Below are 20,836 nucleotides of genomic sequence, written 5' to 3'. Positions count from 1 at the left end.
GACTCCAACTCACATCGTTCCTGACCCTTTGCCATACTGGTTGGGTCTGATAGGAATTGTAGTCCAGCAACATGTGGAGTGCCCACAGGTTTCCTTATCCTTGCAGTAGACAGTAAATCCTGAGCTCTATGTCCCTTGGGTGGAAAGGAAAATAATCATAGAATCATAGAATCATAGAGTTGGAAGAGACCACAAGGGCCATCCAGTCCAACCCCCTGCCAAGCAGGAGGGTTTACAAATCATATAAAAGTAAATTGCACCTGATATAATCCCAGAAACTCATCTTTCACAAATGGCTCCTGCCTGGTTCTTTCTCAGCATGCTGTAGGAATCTGGGACCTCCCCATGGGAAGTGAGTAGGATGTGTCAAGGGATTTCGTCCCAAGCCCTCTTTCCCAACACGGAGCAGAGACGACCCTTATCTTCCACACACGCAGAGCTGCACTGTAGCCCTTCTTACGGTAGTAGGCAGGAGCCCTGCCTTTCTTCAAGGAGGAGATGAAATAGCTTTGCTATAATATAGCTCCTTATCATGCGCCAACTTAACAGGCAGCCTCAGGCTGCTTCAGCCACAGCAGCGGAAACTGAACTTTAATCGCTAGGCTCAGCCAAGTAATTAAAAGGGAGCTTGCCCGGTGGAAGGGCTCCCTTGGGAGGCTTGCAGCTCTGAGCATTTCCTTGCCTTGGCTCATGTCCTGGCAGCTGCTTTGCCAGCCAGTGTTGCTGCCAAGTCTGGTGGAGGTGGAAGATAAAGGACCCAGCAAGATCCTGGCTGGTTAATGGAGTCAAGGCCAAATGGAATTCCTGGCTGAATTAACAACCTGTGAATTCTGAAAAGGTCTGGTTTAGATGAGGGCACCTTCTCTCTCTCTCCCCCCCCCCAACTGCACAAACATCTTGTTTCACACCTTCTTCCTCCCACCACTACAATGTGCACATTGGGGATTGTGAATTGTCCAGCACACATTTATCCAAATTGGCAGCACCCAATTTTTAAAAAATGAATATTTAATCAATCAATGCACATAGCTATCTCTCTCTGTGTGTGTGTGTCTCTGTGTGTATTGTGATTCCAAATGAATGCAGAAGGAAACTGCAGGTTATCACAATAATCCTGCCAATGTTCTTATCTGTTTACAATTTAGACACCACTTTTATATTACATTCCAACAAGTCTCTCTCCAGTTGTGATATTTGTTCCCAAAACCCTTGTATCCTATCTTTCTTAAATACTTCATTCAAATGATGATATTGTATCTATGCTGTTAATTTTCCTGATAATTCCTTATTTTTTTTAAATTTATACTCTCCTCCCTCGTTTTAATAAATCTATATAAGTTGACCACCCTTCTATCATATTTTTTTTCTTTACCACTACAGCTTCCAATGGTGAGAACCGAAGTGTTGTTTTTACCTCTAATAAATCCTTCTATTTATCCCATACTCTATACAATTTTTCCTAATTATATGATTTGTAAATCCTTTATGCACTTTTACCTTTTCATACCATAAATAAGTGTGCCAACCAAAAATATTGCCATGACGTTCTAAGTCTAGAATACGTGAATTCTCTAATGTCATCCATTCCTTCAACCAACAAAGACAGGATGCCTCATAGTATAGTCTCATATCTGACAGGGGAAAAAAATCTTCTCTTTCTTTTGCATCTATCAATATTTTATATTTTATTTTCGGTTTTTTCCCTTGCCAAATATATTTAGAAATATTTTTTTTCATGTGTTGAAACAATCTGCTTGTTTGTTTCTAAGCAGCAAGTTTCTAGTTCTCGTGGCTGCAAAATTAAGTTTGAAAATGTGTGCCTGTTGCAGTTGTGGAAGCCATAGGAATGAGTGATTAAGATTTTCAGTGGAAGTGGTGAGGAGGATGTGCTCTTTCCATGACTTGTAAAGTTATATACCACCCTGAATTCTTTGGAGGAAGAGTAGAATGCAATACAGTACATGTGTTTGCAAAACCCAGACACAGGCATCAGCTTTGTGTTTCTGTGTTCTAGGTGAGGAGGTACTAAACAGGTAATGAGAGAACCAGATTCATTTAACCCGCTCATAATCTAGAGCAGCCTCTGTCAGCTTGGTGCCCTCCAGATGCTGTTGCACTACAACTGCAATCAGACCCAGTGATGGGAGCAGTAGTCCATTAGCATCTGGAGGGCACCAAGCTGGGGAAGGGTGATCTGGACTGAGTTATGCACTATAGATGTTTTTTTTGGGAGAGAAGTTTTGTGGCCAAAGAGAGGAAGCCCAAACTAGGGATATTGCCCGGGTCTCAAACCAGGCTAAATTGGTGGCTCAGATGCAAAAAGAGAGGGCATGTTACTCAGCAGCAGAGTGCATGGGTTTCTGGCAGAAAATCCAAGATGTAATCCTTGGTATGAAGGGTGGGAAAGGAGCATAGCCAGGAGAAGGCATCAGGCACCCTAAACTGTGGTTCAGGAAACTATTGCTGTTCCCTCCAAATAGTCCTCTTGTCTTCTCCAAGCTGCCTGCTGTGGTATCCTTTGTGGCCCACACATTAGACATGCAGCACTCATCCTCCTTGCAAGCTTATGGTTGATTGCAGCTCTAATCGCTTTATAATATCACAGACATCAGGGAAAGTGATCCAATTAACAGAGAAAATAAGCTTTAGTTTTTTTGCTTTAGTTTTTAACACACAAACGTGCACACATACACACACAAGCTTTCGGAACCCTTTGATTTCCTCCTCTCCTTGGTTTTCTGCCTCCCCTGTTTCCTACCTCTATTGCCCTCATTTCCAAACAGACAAAGCTCTTGGAGAAGGGAGAAACAACACTGTCAATAAATGATTAGCTGCGCGTGTGACGCAGCCCTTTGAGCACCCGAAGTCCAAGAGAAGCCTCGGCCTGATCCCTGCAGCGGCACAAATGAGCTTCCCCTTGCTCTCTTCTTTGGCTGTGGCGGGGCCCTTTCGCTCAGCTAGCGCCGGTGTCAGCCGGCTGCTGGGCTCAGTCACCTGGCAACAATATTCTGATGATGACGGCTGATGAAGAGCGGCTGAATTTAGCTGGCGGATGTTCAGAAGCAGCAATTGATCAAACAAGTGCAGAGCCACTTGGCACAGGGGCAGCAGCAGTTGTGAGGGGAATGAGAAGGGCTTAGCATTGTTGCTGTCACGACAAGGAGCAACTGGCCTGCAGACTCCAAGCTCCCCCTCTCCCCCCACTTGTGCACTGGCATTGGTGCTGCGGTCCCGGTTTAGTTTAAACCAGACCTTATTAATTAGGATCTTGAACTGGGGTGAAGCCATGGTTTGAAATCCTGGTTGTTAAGTCAACATTAAACCAATGCTCCCCATCATTTCCACAGTTTCTGTGCCCAGGATTGAGGTGCTGAAGCCAAGATGAGTAGAGGAGAGGGAGGAAGAAGGATCTTTAGCTGTGATTACTGCACTGCAGGGGGCTGGACTAGATGACCCTCTGGCACCCTTCCAACTCTGATTCTATGATCTCATGGACCCAATGATTTCCCCCAGGGTGCTTCCAGGGGAGAGTGCTGCCATTGCATTGCCATTGTCCTGATTGTGGCCTTCACATAGGCACCTTTCTGGCCATTGCGAGAACAGGATGTTGGGCTAAATGGACCGTTGGTCAGATCCCACAGCCCTTCTTACATTCTTATGATCTCTCTATTTGTATTCATTGTTGTTATTTCAAAAACAATTTCCTGCCTATTGCCTCAGGAATGAGACCTCCAGCTGGGGTAGCTAGCAATAATCTTTAAAGCCAATCATGACAAAACACTGCACAACCAATTAAGCAAACAAACATAAGCTGCACTGCAGAAAATTTAGCAGCAACAGACTCCTTTTGGGGAGATCAAACTCTTAAGCAACATTTCAGGCAGATGCCAATTCAAGAATCAGCACTATCATTTTCCTGCAGGAGGCACAGAGACCGTTTCCTGACTTGGAGCTGGTAGGCCTCTGTTGGGTGTGGGATACAGAGCCTCTCCTGGATAATCACAGCATGTGGATGGAAGGAGATGGTACTTTCACCACTTTAAACCATATATGCTTTGAATTTTTGTGTGTGTGTTTTGCATAAAATTAGTGTATTTAGTGTAACTTTAATTTATATCAGTCAGCTAACGGCATGCTGCTTTTCCTCCCAGGAGCTCAGGATACTGTACACACGTTCCCAGGTGTCCTCTCATTCAAGCACAGATCAGCCCCTGATTCGCTTCGCTCTAGCATTAGAACCCCATTTTTATATACCTTGCCAGTTACTGTTTTTGTTGTTGTTCTTGAGGCAAACTGGCAGCTTTTGAGTGCAAAGGAACATGATGGCACACATGTGGAAGAATCTGTCAATTTCAGTTCCTGCTTTTTCCACTTTACTTTCCCACATTGCCACGTCAGTTCGCATATTGCTAAAAATTCATCAGCATTGTAGTGTAACTTTCTCCGAATATTCACATTAGCATATCTAATGTACACAATTTTGCAAAGCCATTTCCCCATATGTTGTGCATTTTTAATGCTGTTTTCACCAATATATGCATTTCCATGCACACTTTCCCCTAGTGTGTGCATCTTGGTAGATATGGCTGGGCCATGTCTACAAAGCAAAATGCTGTTTGTTTTGGTTTGTGGATTGTTTTGGAAAGCATGAATTCGGTAGAATGAGCTGAACTAAGTTTTCTCCCTACCCTTAGCCTCTCTTTGCCATCTTTTCCTTCCCAAGCTCGGTTTGGACCAAGAGGCCCATCATCCTTTCTTCATCACCCTCTCCTTTTGTTAATCAGCCACTATTGCAAACAGAGAAACTTTTACCCATGCCAGAAGAGGAATAAATGGTTATTACAAATGCTAAGTGCCTATACACCCCCTGCCTCCACCCCCCATGTGATGTTTGTTGCTAAGTTGAGCTGTTTAAGTGACTCAATCAGCCGTCTCTCTCGTTATTATTTATTTATTTCCCGAGTGATTGGGTTTCATTGCAAATTGCTATTTGCAGACGATGCTGGTCTCGGCGGTAAGCTTGGTGTGGCACAGACTGTGGAAGCGGGACAGATGGTGCCGAGCTTGGGAAACGTGAGGAGAAAATGCCACGTAGCTCAAGCTTCAAGCTTCCACTTGAAACTTCTGCTGTTGGAATGCAGGCTGAGGACAGAAACCCTAGCTGTTGGATTGAGGGTGCTCCCCCTCACCCCAGGGCTGACATAAATCTGGGCAGGATCAAAATCCAGATGGTGTTAGGAGGATGAGGGAGGGTTGGGATTGGCAGAGCTTGGAAACCAGGTTAGAGCATAAGGGAGAGCCCTACAGGATTACTTTGAAGATCCATCATCATTAGGGGATCTGCTTTCCATGCAGGGTGTCCTAGGTTCAGTCTCTGGCAATTCCAGGTAAGACTAGGAATGTCTGAAACCTTGGAGAGTTGCTGCCAGTCAGTGTAGACAGTATTGAGCTAGATGGACCAATGGCTTGACTCTGTATAAAGTAGCTTCTTATGCCCCTATTATAAATTTTCTGACTCAGTTGGCTTCATATGATTCAAGGCTTGGCACTGATGACAGCAGAGGGCCACTGAAATCTGCAGGGTAATTGTTACTGTGCAATGAATTTTATAAACTGTGCTGATGAATTTTAGCCTGACTTGAGCCTAGGGATAGGGAAGGCTGTGCATCTGAATGATTTTTTTTCTTTAAAAGGTAGGACACCTACTCACTCTCCTTGCTGCTGTTGGGTTTTTATTTTTACCAAGAAAGGAAATTTGTATTAAGTAGCTTTACAATGAGTGTGCAAGCCACAAAGCATCAGATAATTACATGTCCAGTTTCATCAGCTTTCTCAGCAGCCCAAACTGCTGTTGCAAAATCTATTGCAATTACCCATCCTAGGGAGCTTTTGATGGCATGTTGGAGAGAGAGATCAACAAAGAGGTCGATGGCGGGAGCCTTGGGTGGCTGCTTTTCAAGGTCACATTTTCTCTCTCTGCACAGGGTACGAATCCTGTCCTAGCTGGGAGGATGTGGGTGCAGAGGGCTCTGTTGTAAACACATCAACCCCTCCAAGTGCTCTTATTGAGAACCTGGTTGTGTCCCCCTCCCTTCCTGACACGTCTAAGCAGTGTGAAGCTACACTGCCACCCCTTGCCCTGTCCTGGTCTTGCAGAAGATCCTACTGAGCAAAGAGAGATCCCTGCTCAGACAGAGGTTGGATGTGAACTGGCTTCTTTTGAACCTCTGCTCCCAGCCCACCTCTCTTAGCTGGGGGACTGGAGTCTCTTAAATGGTCTGTCCTCAGATTTGACAGTGATGTGGGAGGCACTTGTTCCCTTGCATCTGGGGAAAGATTCCCATGAGGATTCTGGCTCTGGTTCTGTGAGCTCTGGTGCTACGGAATCTGTTTCATGAGGCTTCTGCCTGACACCCTTGGAGTAATCCACTGATTACAAGCATTGGTTTTCAAGCCAGAAACATGGTCTGCTTCCATAGCTGGTAGCCCTGCAGCTTCTGACTCAATGGGTGCCCCTAGGTGGGCATTTATTGCGAGATGAGTTATCTTCTTGCATGTGTGTGTGTGTTGGCATCAAAAAGCCAGTCTGTATCTCCCCAACCCACCCCAGTTTAATCCAGATTTATACTTCTTTTTTAAAAAAAGCTGTTGCCTGTATCTCATTTTTGATATTTCAATGAGAAGTTTGCAAATTAAGCACCCCCATTTGGAAGCACGTAGAGTCCTGGTCGTTGCTGGTCTCAGGGATCACGATACCAATCCCTTGCAGTGTTGGTCTGATGAAATTGGTATATCTGTTTTACATTGTGTGGTGGTCTGGGTTGGTAACAAACAAGGCTTTTAAAAATGGATCTGGTGGTTGAAAAGCCCCACTTGGGGTCAGCTTTAATCCATTTTGGTGCGTGAAGGGTAAAATCCAAAATGACTCCATTCTCCTAGTTAACAGAGGGGATCATCTTCTATAGGGTCAGGGAAGCTGTGGACCTCCAGATGTTGTTGGACTACAACTTTCACCATCCTTGACAGTTGTTCATTGTGGTTGGAGCTTGATGGGAGTTGGAGTCCAACATCTGGAAGGCTACAGGTTTCCCTTCCCTGATGATCTGGGATGTTTTGCTACCCAAAGCAATCAAAATTAAGCAGCCAGGTAGAAACACACATTTATCATCTTCATGCATGCTCCTTTTTATTCATTGGAGCCTGAGAAAGAGAATTTACTGACAGATTGTGCCCCTTGGATCAGATTGAGCCACCTGTCCTTCTGCTGCCCTCAATGCCATCTAAACTCCCACCACAGAGTGCCCAACCCACTTAGCCTCACACAGAGCTTCTGGTGGCTCTACCAAGGACATATTAAGACAAAATGCCCATTTCCCTGGAACTTGTTGTTGTTGTTTAGTCGTTTAGTTGTGTCCGACTCTTCGTGACCCCATGGACCATAGCACGCCAGGCACTCCTGTCTTCCACTGCCTCCTGCAGTTTGGTCAAACTCATGTTCGTAGCTTCGAGAACACTATATTTAAAAAAATAAAATAAAATAAACTAAGAACACTTTTGATACCTACAGCATGCAGATTTCTCTGTAGCTTGCTAGCTAAGGCTTGCTTGCTTTAATGGACACTGATGCTCAGTTGCTATTCCTAGAGTTAGGAGTGTGGGTCACAGTCTACCTGTCTGGGTTTAGGCCAGAAGCAGTTTGGAAAGAGGCCAGCGAAAGGCTGGAGGGGAGGCATGAGTTTTTTGTAGCTAGTTTGCAAGAAACAGCCTCTCTGGGTGTGCTGCTGCTTTTTGGGGGGAGGGGGGACACTATTGCTGCTTTATAGGGGCTTTATCAGTGACATCTGATTGGGTCTTGGCATGCTTCTCCCTGTTAAGCTGTTCTATTGGGGTTCTGAACCTTTTTGGCCTCCCACACCACAGGGCAGTTTTGATAGATGGCACCCACACGCCACTTATTTGATGACATAATGATGTCAAGTGATCAACAGGTGGGTGGTTGTGCATAGCTATCAAAGTTGGCCCACAGGGTAGTGGGGATAGTGACTGAGCGGGATTGATATCATGTCATGTTCCGATGCTGGAACTCTCAGGGAAAGTGGCAAGGCTGGAGGACCATGGACAGCTCCCAGTAAGCAACTTGTTGCAACAAAGGTTGGGAGAAGACTTTGCCCTTTCATGCCTGTCTCCAGACTACCTCCTCTGGGCTTGACTCCCTGGAGGAAACTTCAAAACATTAATGGCCAGCCCTCTGGCCTGACCCTGCAGACTCTGAGGAGGCCCTACTCCTCTGTTCCATAGCCTCCCTCCTGGTGTACCCCCAGTGCTTCTAGATTGGTGTGTACACTAGATGGTCCCCGGTTTTTCAGGCTCGGGGGAAGGTGTCCGTGAGGTACGAAGTCCTGGCCCTATAGCCAGAGTGGAATTGGAAGTTCCTCTGGGACTCTCTGCCCAACCACCTCACCCACAATGCTCTCTCCCTATTCTCTGCAGCTGGCTGTGAGCCCAGACCCATCTCCCCACCTGGTGCTCCTGTGGTGTCCGACCCTGTGTGCAGATCACTGGTGGATACAGGGGGCATGGCAACTGAACTCCTGTGTCTCAGCTGATGCAGGGGGGAGTCAATCCTGCTTTCTGCAGGGTTGGGGTGGGCCAGTGAGTTCCCCATGGGGAACCCGCTTGGATACCTGAGCCAAGCAGGATTGAACTCCCTATGTGAAGGGAATTCAATCCTGTTTTCCAGCAGCAGGATCCAAAACCTGGCATGGCACATTACATGGAGGGGGGGCAGGCAGGTGGCCATGGTTTGGAGAACATGGTCTCATGGGCCAAATGGAGAGGCCTACCTGGCCAGATTTGGCCCAGGGGCCATAAATTCCCCATCCCTGTCTTATAAAAAATTACAACCTTTCATATTTTTATGTTGCCATTGACAACCCTGCAGACCAGAAGCCTTCTCAGGTAGTTTGTTTTTTGTGAGATAGGGGCATGGAGAGCTGGGCACCTAAGCAGCTAACTGATGCTGCAGATTTCCAATTCACAGGGGAGCAGTAGGATATGGTCTATGCATTTAGCACCAGCTGCATCTGTGTGCAATAGTAAGAGCATGGGGAGAACTCTCACAAAACTGCTGAGTCATTCTCCCCCACCCACCCCACAAGCAACCTCTCACCAAAGAGGTTCATGAGCACTGTCCTCATTCCCAATTGTGCTCACTGCTATTCCTGACTCCACCTGGTATGCCTCCTGTAGGTCCAACATGCAGCTGTGCAAGGATTTGGCTTTGGGATTTGAGGAGTGACTGGTCAGGATGCAGCTCCCATTGTGGTAAGGGTGGGCCTGTGCCTCTAGAATTTAAACACAGGAGATTTTTCTACTTTTCCAGACGTTAAATACCCCATAGCTCAGAGCAGTGGAGGCTGGTCCATTACGGCGAATGGAGCATTGCCCTACCCAAGCTCAGCCAACACCCTGCTTGCCTTCTCACTTGCATCCAGTGATACTGGCTGTCCACTTCCTGCTTCTTCATCTTAGAGTTCCCCTTGCAGAACTCAGAATGAGAAGAAAATTAGAACTACTTTGCTCTGCCTGTCATTGGCTCTGGCTCCGCCTAGGGTGGGCTTCTTGGCCTTCTACCTTACTAAACCCAATGAACACCATTCACCACAGAATTAGGGGTCACCACCATGGTGCCCATGGAATCCAAGTTTGCCCACAGAGACCGTCCCTGTTGTCCACAACCCCACCTCCCTAAAATATCAAGCTTGAAGGAAGCATTCTGTTACAGCCAATAAATTTGGTCATGGCTTGTGCATGGTTGAGGTGCCAACAGTTTCTTCAGTCTGCAAATAGGCTCACCAGTCCCAAAAGGTTGGCGACTCCTGCCATAGGTTCTGAGGCTGAGCTCAGTGCAAGTTGTAAAGCCCATGTTAAGCACTCTATATAGAACATGTCTTTGTGTACACTCCACAGTTCTGTAATCACATTTTGTCAGTGCAGGATTTAGTAATGGCAGTGGTGGGGATGGCATTAGTGTCCTGAAATTCTCAGTTTTTATTTTTGCAAGTTTCTAGTCCTCAACCCAAGGCGATGGTTTGGAAATGTGTGGCCAATGTCTGGTCAAAAACTCGACAAATGGAATGCGTAAAGATGCTGGAGAGGGTTTTCCAGGGGCTAGTTGGGTTTTTGGCAGAAGTAAAATATTTTTTTGCAAAGCAATCGAGCACATGCAAATGCATGTGCTTTAAATATACGTACAGTATATGGTGTGGAATGTAGCTTTCCTAAGCAAAGAATTAGAATTTGGATGGCAATATAAAAATTATGTCTGTACCGAGTTTTACAATTAAATGTCCTGGCACCCTGAAAAAAAACCAACCAACACCCACGGAAAGTGAATGTGCCCAAGTGAATCACACATCTGGCTCTGGCACTGCTCAGGGGCTCTGCTGCGTGATGCTATTAGCTCCCAGTTGGGTCTGAGATGCAGTTAACTAAATAGCATTGCAAGTTTATTGCATGCGACTGACAGTTCTGATTAGTGCTAATAGGGAGGGAGCGGTGGCAGGGAGCTGCAGACCGGAGAAGCTGGCAGGAAGCTGCCTCTGGAAAAAATGCTCTTTATTTTCTAATAATCTCTTCATTAGGTATGAAATCTCCCTATGTAATGACTCTGTTGATGAGCAACAGGATATGCCTGCCAGAGGGGTCTGGAATGAAAAGTCAAAAAACACTTCTTTCCTGATGAAAGTGTTGTGGCAACTGCCCCCAAAGCAGAAAGGTTTGATCTCCTTGTCCACCTCTCCTGTGACCCACTAGGGACAAATTTAAGAACTAGGCTCTGTATCTTCAAAAACACCACATGGTACAGCTTTCTGAAGAATGCTCCCTCTTTAAGAGTGGACTAAGCAGCTGAAACACATCCCATTTCAGATTTTCTGGTGCTCAATCAGAGATCCGTTCCATCCTGTTTTATCTAGATTCTTTTTTTGAAAGAATTCTGTAAAAGTACCCCTTTAAATAGTCCACATTTTGCATAGTTTTGGTTTTTGTAAAATATGAATTTTCCAATTCTTTCCAATACATTTCCTCATAAAATGTGCATTTGAAAAAGAAGCATATTTTTATGTGCACTCCCCCCTTCTCTCCTACAACGTCCATTTACTATTGAAAGTGACTCCCTACCTCCTACACTTAATAGGAGGAGTGAGGAACCTCAGATCTGGATCCAACTGTGTCCCTCTCTATCAGGACTCTCCACAGGTTACATCACCTCCTCAGCCACACCCCCTTCCTGCTCTACTTTGTATCCTCCTTAAGTATATCTTACCTGTCCTTGAACTCTTAATACCTCTTGCTTGCACGGAGGGAAGATAGAAGTGTCTGAGTGTTTGTAGAACTAGCCCAGGGTTGGTTGCTGTTGGCATCCATCTGTCTTGAGAGATAATGGAGTGCACCTTTGGGGTTGAAGTCAAACCGCTGTGTTAGTAGCACTGAAGTGACCTCTTTGGGGTGCAAGCCTGGGCAGCATGTATGGAGGACCTGGGCTTCCCAGAAGACAAGACCTCCTTCTCAGCCTCGCTGATGTGGTCCAAAGGAAAGCAGAGCAAGACGTTTGTCACCAACTGGGCTGCAGGAGTTGCTGGAAGGAGACGTACAAGGTACCACCCAACCATCTTAGGGACTCCACTCTGGATTTGTGTAGGGTTTCCTCCTTAGCCTTTTCTTCTCCCAAAGATATCATGCAAGACAATGGAGGTTTTGGATCAGAGTTTCTTTCTCCTAGATGGGCTACCTTCCTAGGTGGATGAGCTCCATCTGCCCCTCCCTTCCCTCTACAGCACATGCAGAAAGCACCTTCTTGATTGTTAGAACCCCTGTTGGCCTCGTCCGCTCAATCTGTCAGAGCCCGTCTTTGCATGCAGGGGAAGTCTCTAACTCTCCAAGGGTTTGAGACCCATCGGCTCCCCCTCACCTGGTTTAGCCAGTCTGTCAGAGCTGTTTCCAGAATGTGACTGCTGTTGCATGTTGACAGTGTCTATGAGCCACAGGAGAGAGCTGAGTGCAGGGTGGGGACAAAAGGTGGAGAAACTGCCCCAGAAGGAGCACAATGTGTTCCCCAACACCCCATACACCGCAGTGTACAATTCCTGCAATGCAGGAATCTCAGCTACAGCTTTCTAGGCAATCTGGCATGCACATGCTGGATCAACTTGCTTTTGCTGCCTCTGGTTTGGCCTGTTGCATCAAGGGAAAGCTTTGTGTTTAACCACCAAAGTACTGATTCTGCCCAGATTGAAAAGGAACTGGAGGAGCAAGTTCATGGAGTGGTAATGCGAATCAACCGTTAGTGATTGTGACAACCCTGGCACGTTTGTGAGAGGAGATGCTTTTGCTGCTGCTGCTATGAAGTAGCCATCAGTGAGAGTCTCCCTCCTCCCATTTCCTTTTCCACACCCTTGTCCAACAATCTGGCTCCTTTCCTTGGATGTTGAGGTCAGTGGAGTCCGTGAGAACCTCCCTGAGTGCTCTGCAGTAGGAAGTGGCTGCCCTGCCAGCCTCCTCTACACAGCTGCTATGATGCAGAGTCATCAGCAGCTGGTGGTCAAGTATGAGCAATGAAATGTCCTAAGGGAGGTGGGGGGGGGCCTTGAACCTATTTCTGGCAGCTGGAATCTGTCCCATGGGAGAAAAAGGCTTGATCTCATTTGGCTGGCCTGCGTCCCTGGAAAGGAACAGCAACAAGAAGCCATTGACTTCACTAGCCCTTGCTCTCTCTTTCTCCTGGAGGAAAACAAATCAAGCACTGGTTGCTCGCCTGCTGGCCTGCAACTCTGAGTAAAGTATCACCTAGGTAAGTGCCCTGCCTTAAACCAGCAGCATCTTTTGGCTGTCTGATCCTTGCATTTTTTTTTTTTTTGAGGAAGAGCTCTTTGAAACTCCCAAACTTGCTTCCTATTTGGTGAGTTTTCAGTGCTGAAGTAGACATGGCCATGGTCTAAGTTAAACACCGTCCACATATAAAGCAGGGTTTGGGTTCAGGTGTCCACTTATGCATCATGAAAAAGGAAAAGGTGGACACTGATTCACATGAGCTAGTTTAAATGTATAGGATGCAAATTTGTAAGTAATTATTAATGTAATACAGCTCAGCATAGAGAGAGAGAGATGGTGACCTCTGTGCCTGCTGAGTCTGCTCTCCAGATGCTGACTGGCAACTTTAAACTCTCTCCCCCCCCATATCAGGCTCTCTCTTATTATGAGTCAAACTGGACTTGGACAAATAGAGGGCTCCTACATATCTCTGCCAAAGGACAACCCCCTAAGACAGTGTTTCTCAACCAGTGTGCCTCCAGATGTTTTGGGACTACAACTCCCATCATCCCTAGCTAGCAAGACCAGTGGTCAGGAATGATGGGAGTTGTAGTCCCAAAACATCTGGAGGCACACTGGTTGAGAAACACTGCCCTAAGAGACTGCTATTCATGATGGCTATATTTAACCCCAAGGCCAGAGGCATTATGCCTCTGAACACCATTAATTCAGGAACAACCATGGAGGAGGGCTCTTGCCTTGTTGGCCTGCTTGTGGGCTTCCCTGGGGCACCTGATCAGCCACGGTGGGAAACAGGAGGCCAGGTTGAGTAGGCCTTTGTGGTCCCATCCAGCGGGGCTCTTCTTTTGTTCCCATGACAGCCCTTCCAGTAGAGGACTGCCACTGCAAAGTAGGGCACATGGACCGCTCTAGCCTTCTTTTAATTTTGTGTGTGTGAGACAGGGGAGGAAAACCTTGCTCCCCCCCCCATTTTTCCCTCTCTCTGCTGCTATTAAGTAGGTTTTCCAAAGTGAGCCAGGCGAGGAGAAAATATCTCGGGTGAGTGGGAGGGGGGGGGGAGACAGACTCTCTCTTTAAAGCAACAGTGTAACTCAATTAAGAAGAATATATTTATCACTCCAAACCATCATACAGGTGCTTGCATCATATGTCAATTCAATCCTCTGTGCGAAACCTATTAGTCCTTTTTTGGGGGGGATGCCTCCTCTCCATTTGGCAATGGATGCAAATGGTCTCCCTATCTGCTTCTTCTCAAGGATGATGTAGTACTTGCTTTCTGCGCCTTGTACTGGACGCCGGGTGAGGGGATCCCCTCTAGTCCATGAGCTCCTCTCTTCCTTGTGAGTAAGACCCCCCAGGACTTGCTTTTATTCCCTGATGAAGATTTACAGAGAGCTGTGGATGAGGTTGAAAAGATGAGGTGAAAGATTTTCCTAAGCTGGTGTAATGAAAGGCTGGAGGCAGGCAATCCTTTCACTTCTGTTTTTAATGGAGCTGAGAGTGGTGCAATAGAGGCATCATTTGTCCTGTGGACACATCTGGTCCATAGCTGCCAAGTTTTCCCTTTTCTCGCGAGGAAGCCTATTCAGCATAAGGGAAAATCCCTTAAAAAAAGGGATAACTTGGCAGCTATGATCTGGTCAAACAGTTTTTACTTCTTGGATTGGATACAGGGAGGGTACTTCCAGAATGGCACCACTGCGTTGAAAATCTCTAAGCCTGTGGTATAGATACTCTCAGGTAGTTTCCACAGCGAAGGATGGTCCTCCTCCTCCCTCTTCCTCTTCTTCACGTGTGCATCCCCCATTCACACTCCCAGAGAAAAAATAGATACACTGGATACCAATGGAGGCAAAATAATTGTGGTTTTCTCAACACCACCCACCCCATTTTCTTTCATAGAAGGTCTGCAACACTGCATTAGCTCAAAACCTTTTGATTGATTGACTGAAATGTTACTAGCCTGGCAGCATATGCAGAGAACAGCTCTTGTCTCTCTGAGATGATTCCATGCTGGGCCTTCCTGCCCCCCCTCCAAATCCAACACCCCTACTCTCAGCTCACCCACTTGCTTTCCATACCAGCTGCAGTGGGGATTGAGTGACTGACAAACCACAATTAAGTCACCCTCTGGTGTGTGCCATCCCCCCCCCGTCCCCCCGCCAGCAGGCATTAGGAAACTGATGTGTTTAAATTTCAGCAGTACAGTTCATGTACAAAACATGCCTTTGTTTTGCCTGGCCATGGCCATGAAATGTTTGGGCATCAGAACACCTGGAAACCCAACTTCCTGAGTGAGTCGTGGTGGCGATATTCTGACGGCTGGGGAAGGGTGGCTCTAGATGCCCCTCTTGCACTTTTTAAAACTCAAGTGTTACACAGCACTTTGCATAGCAACATGAGCAAGAGCGCATAGGCTGAAGTGTGGGTTGACGAAGGAGCGAGAGCCAAAAGTTATTAAGAGGAAGTGCTGTCCTCTGCTTGAAGGCATGTGTGTGAAGGACTGTCTGGTCCAAGTCTGGTTTAAAATAAAGAACCTTAACAAAGTTGGCCTTCAAGAACTAGCAGCATCCACACAGCCAGGCTGAACAGGTAACCTGCTTGCAGACTTCCATTGTGAGATATACTGCATTTCAGTTTAAATCGCAGTATTTCTTTGCAAATTTGCAGCTGTAAACATGCATTAGCCCAGTGTTTCCCAAAGTGTGTGATACCATCCCCTGGCAGGCACTGGAATGATCCAGAGGGTGGTAGTAGCCTCAGGTGTTGAATAAAAATAAGAGGGTGGTGGAAGCATAAAGAAAGACTCAGATGGCAGTTTTCACTCTAGTCTACTTCGTGGGTTTTTATTCCTAGGGCCTAGTCCATCTCCTCATCTAGTTTTGGAAAAGTGTTCATACGTATTTCATCTTTTGTATAACGATGCTTACCGATATAACATGGCGTTTAAGTTTTAGCGATTACATAAACACAGAATGTAGCAATATAGATACATAAAAGAACACAAATTTACTACTGCATCTTTCTGTTTGTTCACTTAAAGAAGGTAGATTTCCAGGGAGGTGCTGAGTTGTTTTTTCTGAAAAGGGAGTGGTAGGCCAAATACGGCCAAAAACCTCTGCCAAAAACCTCTGCCTTAGTCTATGTGATTTAATGCTGCCTGTGCTCTCCGTGGATGATACCTTTCCTTTTTAAATGCATACTTACCCACCCTAAAGGGCACTGAACCTTTCATCTGCCTCCTGGCCTTCCCTGTAACTCTTCTCTGTTTGGTGCTCACATACACAGATTCTAGAGCTGCCCAGATTCTAGAGCTGTGTTTGTGATGCAATGAGAGCATAGAACCTGGGTTGGAAGAAAAGCAGCTGTTTGTGGGGTGCAGAGTTGTGATGGAGAAACGAGCAGGTTGGGAAGGGGTCAAGTGCCCTTCCTTACCCCACTCCACCCAGCACTTCTCTGCTGGAAATTGCACCCTCATCGCCAACAAACTGGATGACTTTAAATGGGGATTAGACAAATTCTGTTGGATAAGGGTATCAATGGCTGCTAACCATACTGGCTATATTCTTCCTCCACTGTCAGAGGCCATGTGCTTCTGGCTGCTGGGAATCTCATGTGGGAGGGAGTGCTGTTGCACTGTGGTCCTGCTTATGAGTGCCTCGCAGGCATATGGTTGGCTGCTATGGGAACAGGTGCTGGACAAGATGGGCCTTTGGCCTGATCCAGTGTGGCTCTTCTTCTGTTCTTGTTTCCACAAGAGAAGCTTGTAGTTGGACTTTAATTGATCAGGCTGCACGTGGATCTCTCTGCTTGAGAATCTACATTTGGAGATGATGGGTTGAGGAATAGATGTGGAGTTAACAGTTACCAAAGGCTAACAATAAGCATTGAGGTTTACTTTGCCTTAGCTCAGACCAAATCCTGGTGCAAGGGAGAAACGTGCTAAGAGGAAGGCACGCTTGGCAAATCCATTCCGTAATAAACTCCCGCCTGGAAACCAATGTCCCCACTGTGGAAGGACATGTGGATCCAGAATTGGACCTCCACAGTCACTTACGGACCCATTGTTAAAATCGTGTTTATGGAAGACAATCTTACTCGGCTACGAGTGATCGCCAAAGAAGAAGAAAGAAGAAGGGATAGATTCCTGCTGGATAAGTATACAAATTGGTTTCTTCAACAGCCTGGAACCCTAAGAAGTGCCTGTTCTCTCTTTTAAATTGAGTGTCAGAGAATGTGCTCTAAGGGGACGAAGCAGGTATTTTTCATTAAAGATTTTGTGGAAGTTGTATGGCTCTCAAGGTATCCACCTGCTCTTTGCTCTCTAGCTTAGCAGCTTTTACAAATAGTCTGGTCTGGGATGGGGGCGGTGGGGCAGAAGGAATTGCTTGCATAAAAATGCAGCCTATGTTAAGATGCTTCTTAAGGTATGGAATTTAAACAGTCTTCTGCCGCAGTCTCAGTATTCATAGCATATACACAGCACATTTTAAAGATTTCAGCCAGATTGCAGTAGTGGTGCTTAAACCTGGACCATAATGCAGAGCAATTAAAAGAAGAAATTTTTGAGCATGTGTAGAGTTCAGTTCCCTCACTCAATATGGCATATTGCTACACCAATAAGGATGGTTTTATATCTGATGTTGTGACTGCCAAACACATGTGAGACTTGGCACTGCTCTTTCTAGTAATTTAACTATCATTGTAGCCAGGGGGGCTGATTAACTGCAGCTCAAAAACTAGTGCTCTTCAACCAGTGAAGTCAAACGTTGATGGCAGAATACTTATGCAAATATTACTGAGATTGCATGTAACAACTAACCCAGTACAATAGCAAAGCCTATTCAGTTATGTAACTTTCAATAACTTTGCATTTCCCCCATGTATTGCTCCACTCCCTTATTGACTAGAGTCTCAACAGGCATTACCAGAGCTTTTTCACACAGTACGTGTTTCACTTACAGAATTCAATGTCACTTACTGTGGTGACAGCCGGTAGCATAGGTGGGTTTAAAGTGGATTAGACAAATGCGGTGAAGATGTCTGCCAGTGGCTACTAGACATGATGGCAGTTTATAACCACCAGTATCGGATGCAGAATATACAGTTGACTCTCAGTTTCTGTGGAGGTTAAGTTCCTGGGATAGTGCATAAAGCCAAAATCACGTATAGTCAAAATGTACGTTCTCTGCATCTCCAAATGCTTTCCCAAGCTGTGTGCAATGGCAGGTGGGATTACAAAAGTTTCCCTGCCAGATGCTTGCCCCCCCCTTTTAATTTTTTTTCATCCAAGAGCATAAAACTGAATTCACACAAGTTAAATTTGCATAAGCTGGAAGTTGACTGTATCTAAATATCAGATGCAGGGGGCAAATGAGGTGAGGGATGACATCATCACATGCTGCTTGTGGGCTTCCTAGAGCAGTGTTTCCCAACCTTGTGCCTCCAGATGTTTTGGGACTACAACTCCCATCATCCCTAGCTAGCAAGACCAGTGGTCAGGAATGATGGGAATTGTAGTCCGAAAACAGCTGGAGGCACAAGGTTGGGAAACACTGTCCTAGAGGATCTGGCTGACCACAGGCAGAAAGCAGATGCTGGGCTAGATTTTCCCTTGGCCTGATCCAGCAGGGCTTCTCCCCCATCCCTCTTCCTCATTGGATGCCAGTATGTTTCTGGCCCCAGTTCAGGCTGCTGCATTAGTGCTGAAAGCCCTAAAGTGGTAACAAACTTCTCTTGCATGGACACTGTCAAACCTCCACTCCTCAACAAGGCAGAACTTCCAGGCTGGATTATTGCAATGCGCTCTGTGGGGGGGCTGCCCAGAAGCCTCAACTAATCCAAAATGCAGAAGTCAGATTACGGGCTGAGGTTTCATTTAGAACCCATGTAACTCCTGTTTTAAAGGAGACGTGTTGGTTGCTGCTTCGTTTCTGGACCCAGGTCAAGGCACTTGCATTTGTGTTTAAAGCCCGAAGCAACTCACACCCCCAATATCTGTGAGATAGCCTCCTTCCCTACAGACCCTCTCAGGTGTCAAAATGGGCAGAGGGAATTTTAGAGTTGGAAGGACCCTGAGGGTCATCTAGTACAACCCCCTGCAATGCAGGAATCTCAGCTAAATAGAGCAGTGTTTCTCAACCAGTGTGCCTCCAGATGTTTTGGGACTACAACTCCCATCATCCCTAGCTAGCAAGACCAGTGGTCCGGAATGATGGGAGTTGTAGTCCCAAAACATCTGGAGGCACACTGGTTGAGAAACACTGAAATAGAGCCATAGAATTTTAGAGTTGGGACCCTGAGAGTCATTGTGGGGGTATGCATGCCATCACTACCCCTATCCTGGTGTGATTTTGCCCCTCCCCTCGACCTTTCACAAGTTGAGCATGAAGATCTGAAGGAGCATTCTTGCCACATTGACGTGAATGTGGCGAGAATCCTCTCCATGACTGAGAATTGTACACATATCAGTTCCAAATTGAAACGGGGATTTTTACTGCATTCACCTGAATCCAGTTAGAATCTCCCTGTAGGCCTTCATGCTCATAGTGCAAAAGGTTGGGAGGGGATTATTGGAGGTGGAACCAGCACACACGAGCCCCCTACCAGGTGGAGCCACCTCTTGAATGCAGGAAGAGAGAGGGCTGCTATGAGGAAACTGGGTGGAGGAGAGGGGTGCTTTGAGCAGGTGGAGGCAGAGAGGATAGAGATGATTCTGGTGATATCAAAGGACTCCTTCACTCATGTAACCTCAGAAGAGCACAGAGAGGCAATGTGGGGTGAAAGGAATATGTTTCTGAAATCTCTCAAACTAGACTGCAGTGGTATGGGTTTTCCGCAATACTTCAAATTGAAAAATGTTTCTGTGCAAACATTTGAATTGATTCCCCCCCTCCAGTTTGCACCAGAAAATTTCCTGAATGCATAGAAATTGATCTAATTTGGCTCTCATTTATTTTAATTGTATTTGGTAAACAAAGCGAAGGGAAGTGTTCATCTAACGTTTTGCAGAAGCACAAGGTGATTCCCCCCCCTGCCCTGCCCTGTTCCCAAATCTGTTCCAGAATGTTGGGAGAAATCCCAGAACAGATTTAGGGAGGGCACAGTAGGAGGAGGGGGGGGGGAAGAGAAACATTCTGCCACACAAGGAGAAATTATTGCCCTGGCAGAACATCCAGCTTTCCACTACACTGAATACAACCCCATAAACTTGAAACTGCCAAACTTAATACTGTTGCATTTGCAATTAGCACCCATTCATTGCTGCTAATGAACTCATGTTCCAAAATGTGGTTTCCTAGGGGAAATGCAGTGACAGCTCGAAGAGGGACCCAGACCATTTTGACTCATCATGACGTGTGTGAGAAAGAGGAAGTGAAAAATGGTTAGGCATTTCCTCTTACAAATGCAGCTGGGGATGGGGAAGGATATTCATGTGCAACTTTCCCCTTAAAAATCCACCCACACCCCAACCTTGTAGCACATGGTAGTGGGTAACAGGCAAGCTGGAACATGTGTGGGGGAGGGCAACCAAGATGATCAAGGGTCTGGAAACCAATACTTTTGAAGGCTGGGTATGGTTAGCTGGAAAAGAGGAGAGGAGATATGATGGCCAACTTCAAATACCTCAAGGGTTGTCACATGGAAGATGAAGTAAACTTGTTTTCTCCTGCTTCAGAGTATAGGACTCAAACCAATGGCTTCAAGTTACAAGAAAGGAGACTCATACAAAACATCAGGAAGAACTTTCTGACAGTAAGAGCTGTTCAGCAGTGGAATGGTCTCCCTCAGGAAGTTGTGGACTCTCCTTCCTTGAAGGTTTTAAAGCAGAGGTTGGATGGCCACCTGTCACTGATGTTTTAGCTGAGATCCCTGCATTGCACAGGGTTGGACTAGATGATGCTTGGGGTTCCTTCCAAATCTACAATTCTATGAGTCTATTAAAATTAAATTAAATTTTAATTAATTAAATTAAAATACACCTGCTTCTTGGGAGAAAAGCAAT

At 46.1% G+C, this 20,836-nt stretch overlaps 1 protein-coding gene across 5 annotated transcripts in view; it reads left to right on the top strand.

The window, feature by feature from the left end:
• PDE1B (phosphodiesterase 1B) overlaps window positions 1–20,836 on the top strand; it is a 164,571-nt gene that overhangs the window by 72,650 nt on the left and 71,085 nt on the right. The gene's annotated exons all lie outside the window — the stretch shown is intronic.

Source organism: Zootoca vivipara, chromosome 2 (genome assembly GCF_963506605.1).
Source record: "Zootoca vivipara chromosome 2, rZooViv1.1, whole genome shotgun sequence".
In the NCBI taxonomy this organism is placed as follows: Eukaryota; Metazoa; Chordata; class Lepidosauria; order Squamata; family Lacertidae; genus Zootoca; species Zootoca vivipara.
The sequence above is the reverse complement of the archived record's forward strand: the minus strand, read 5'-3'. Positions and strand labels throughout refer to the sequence as shown.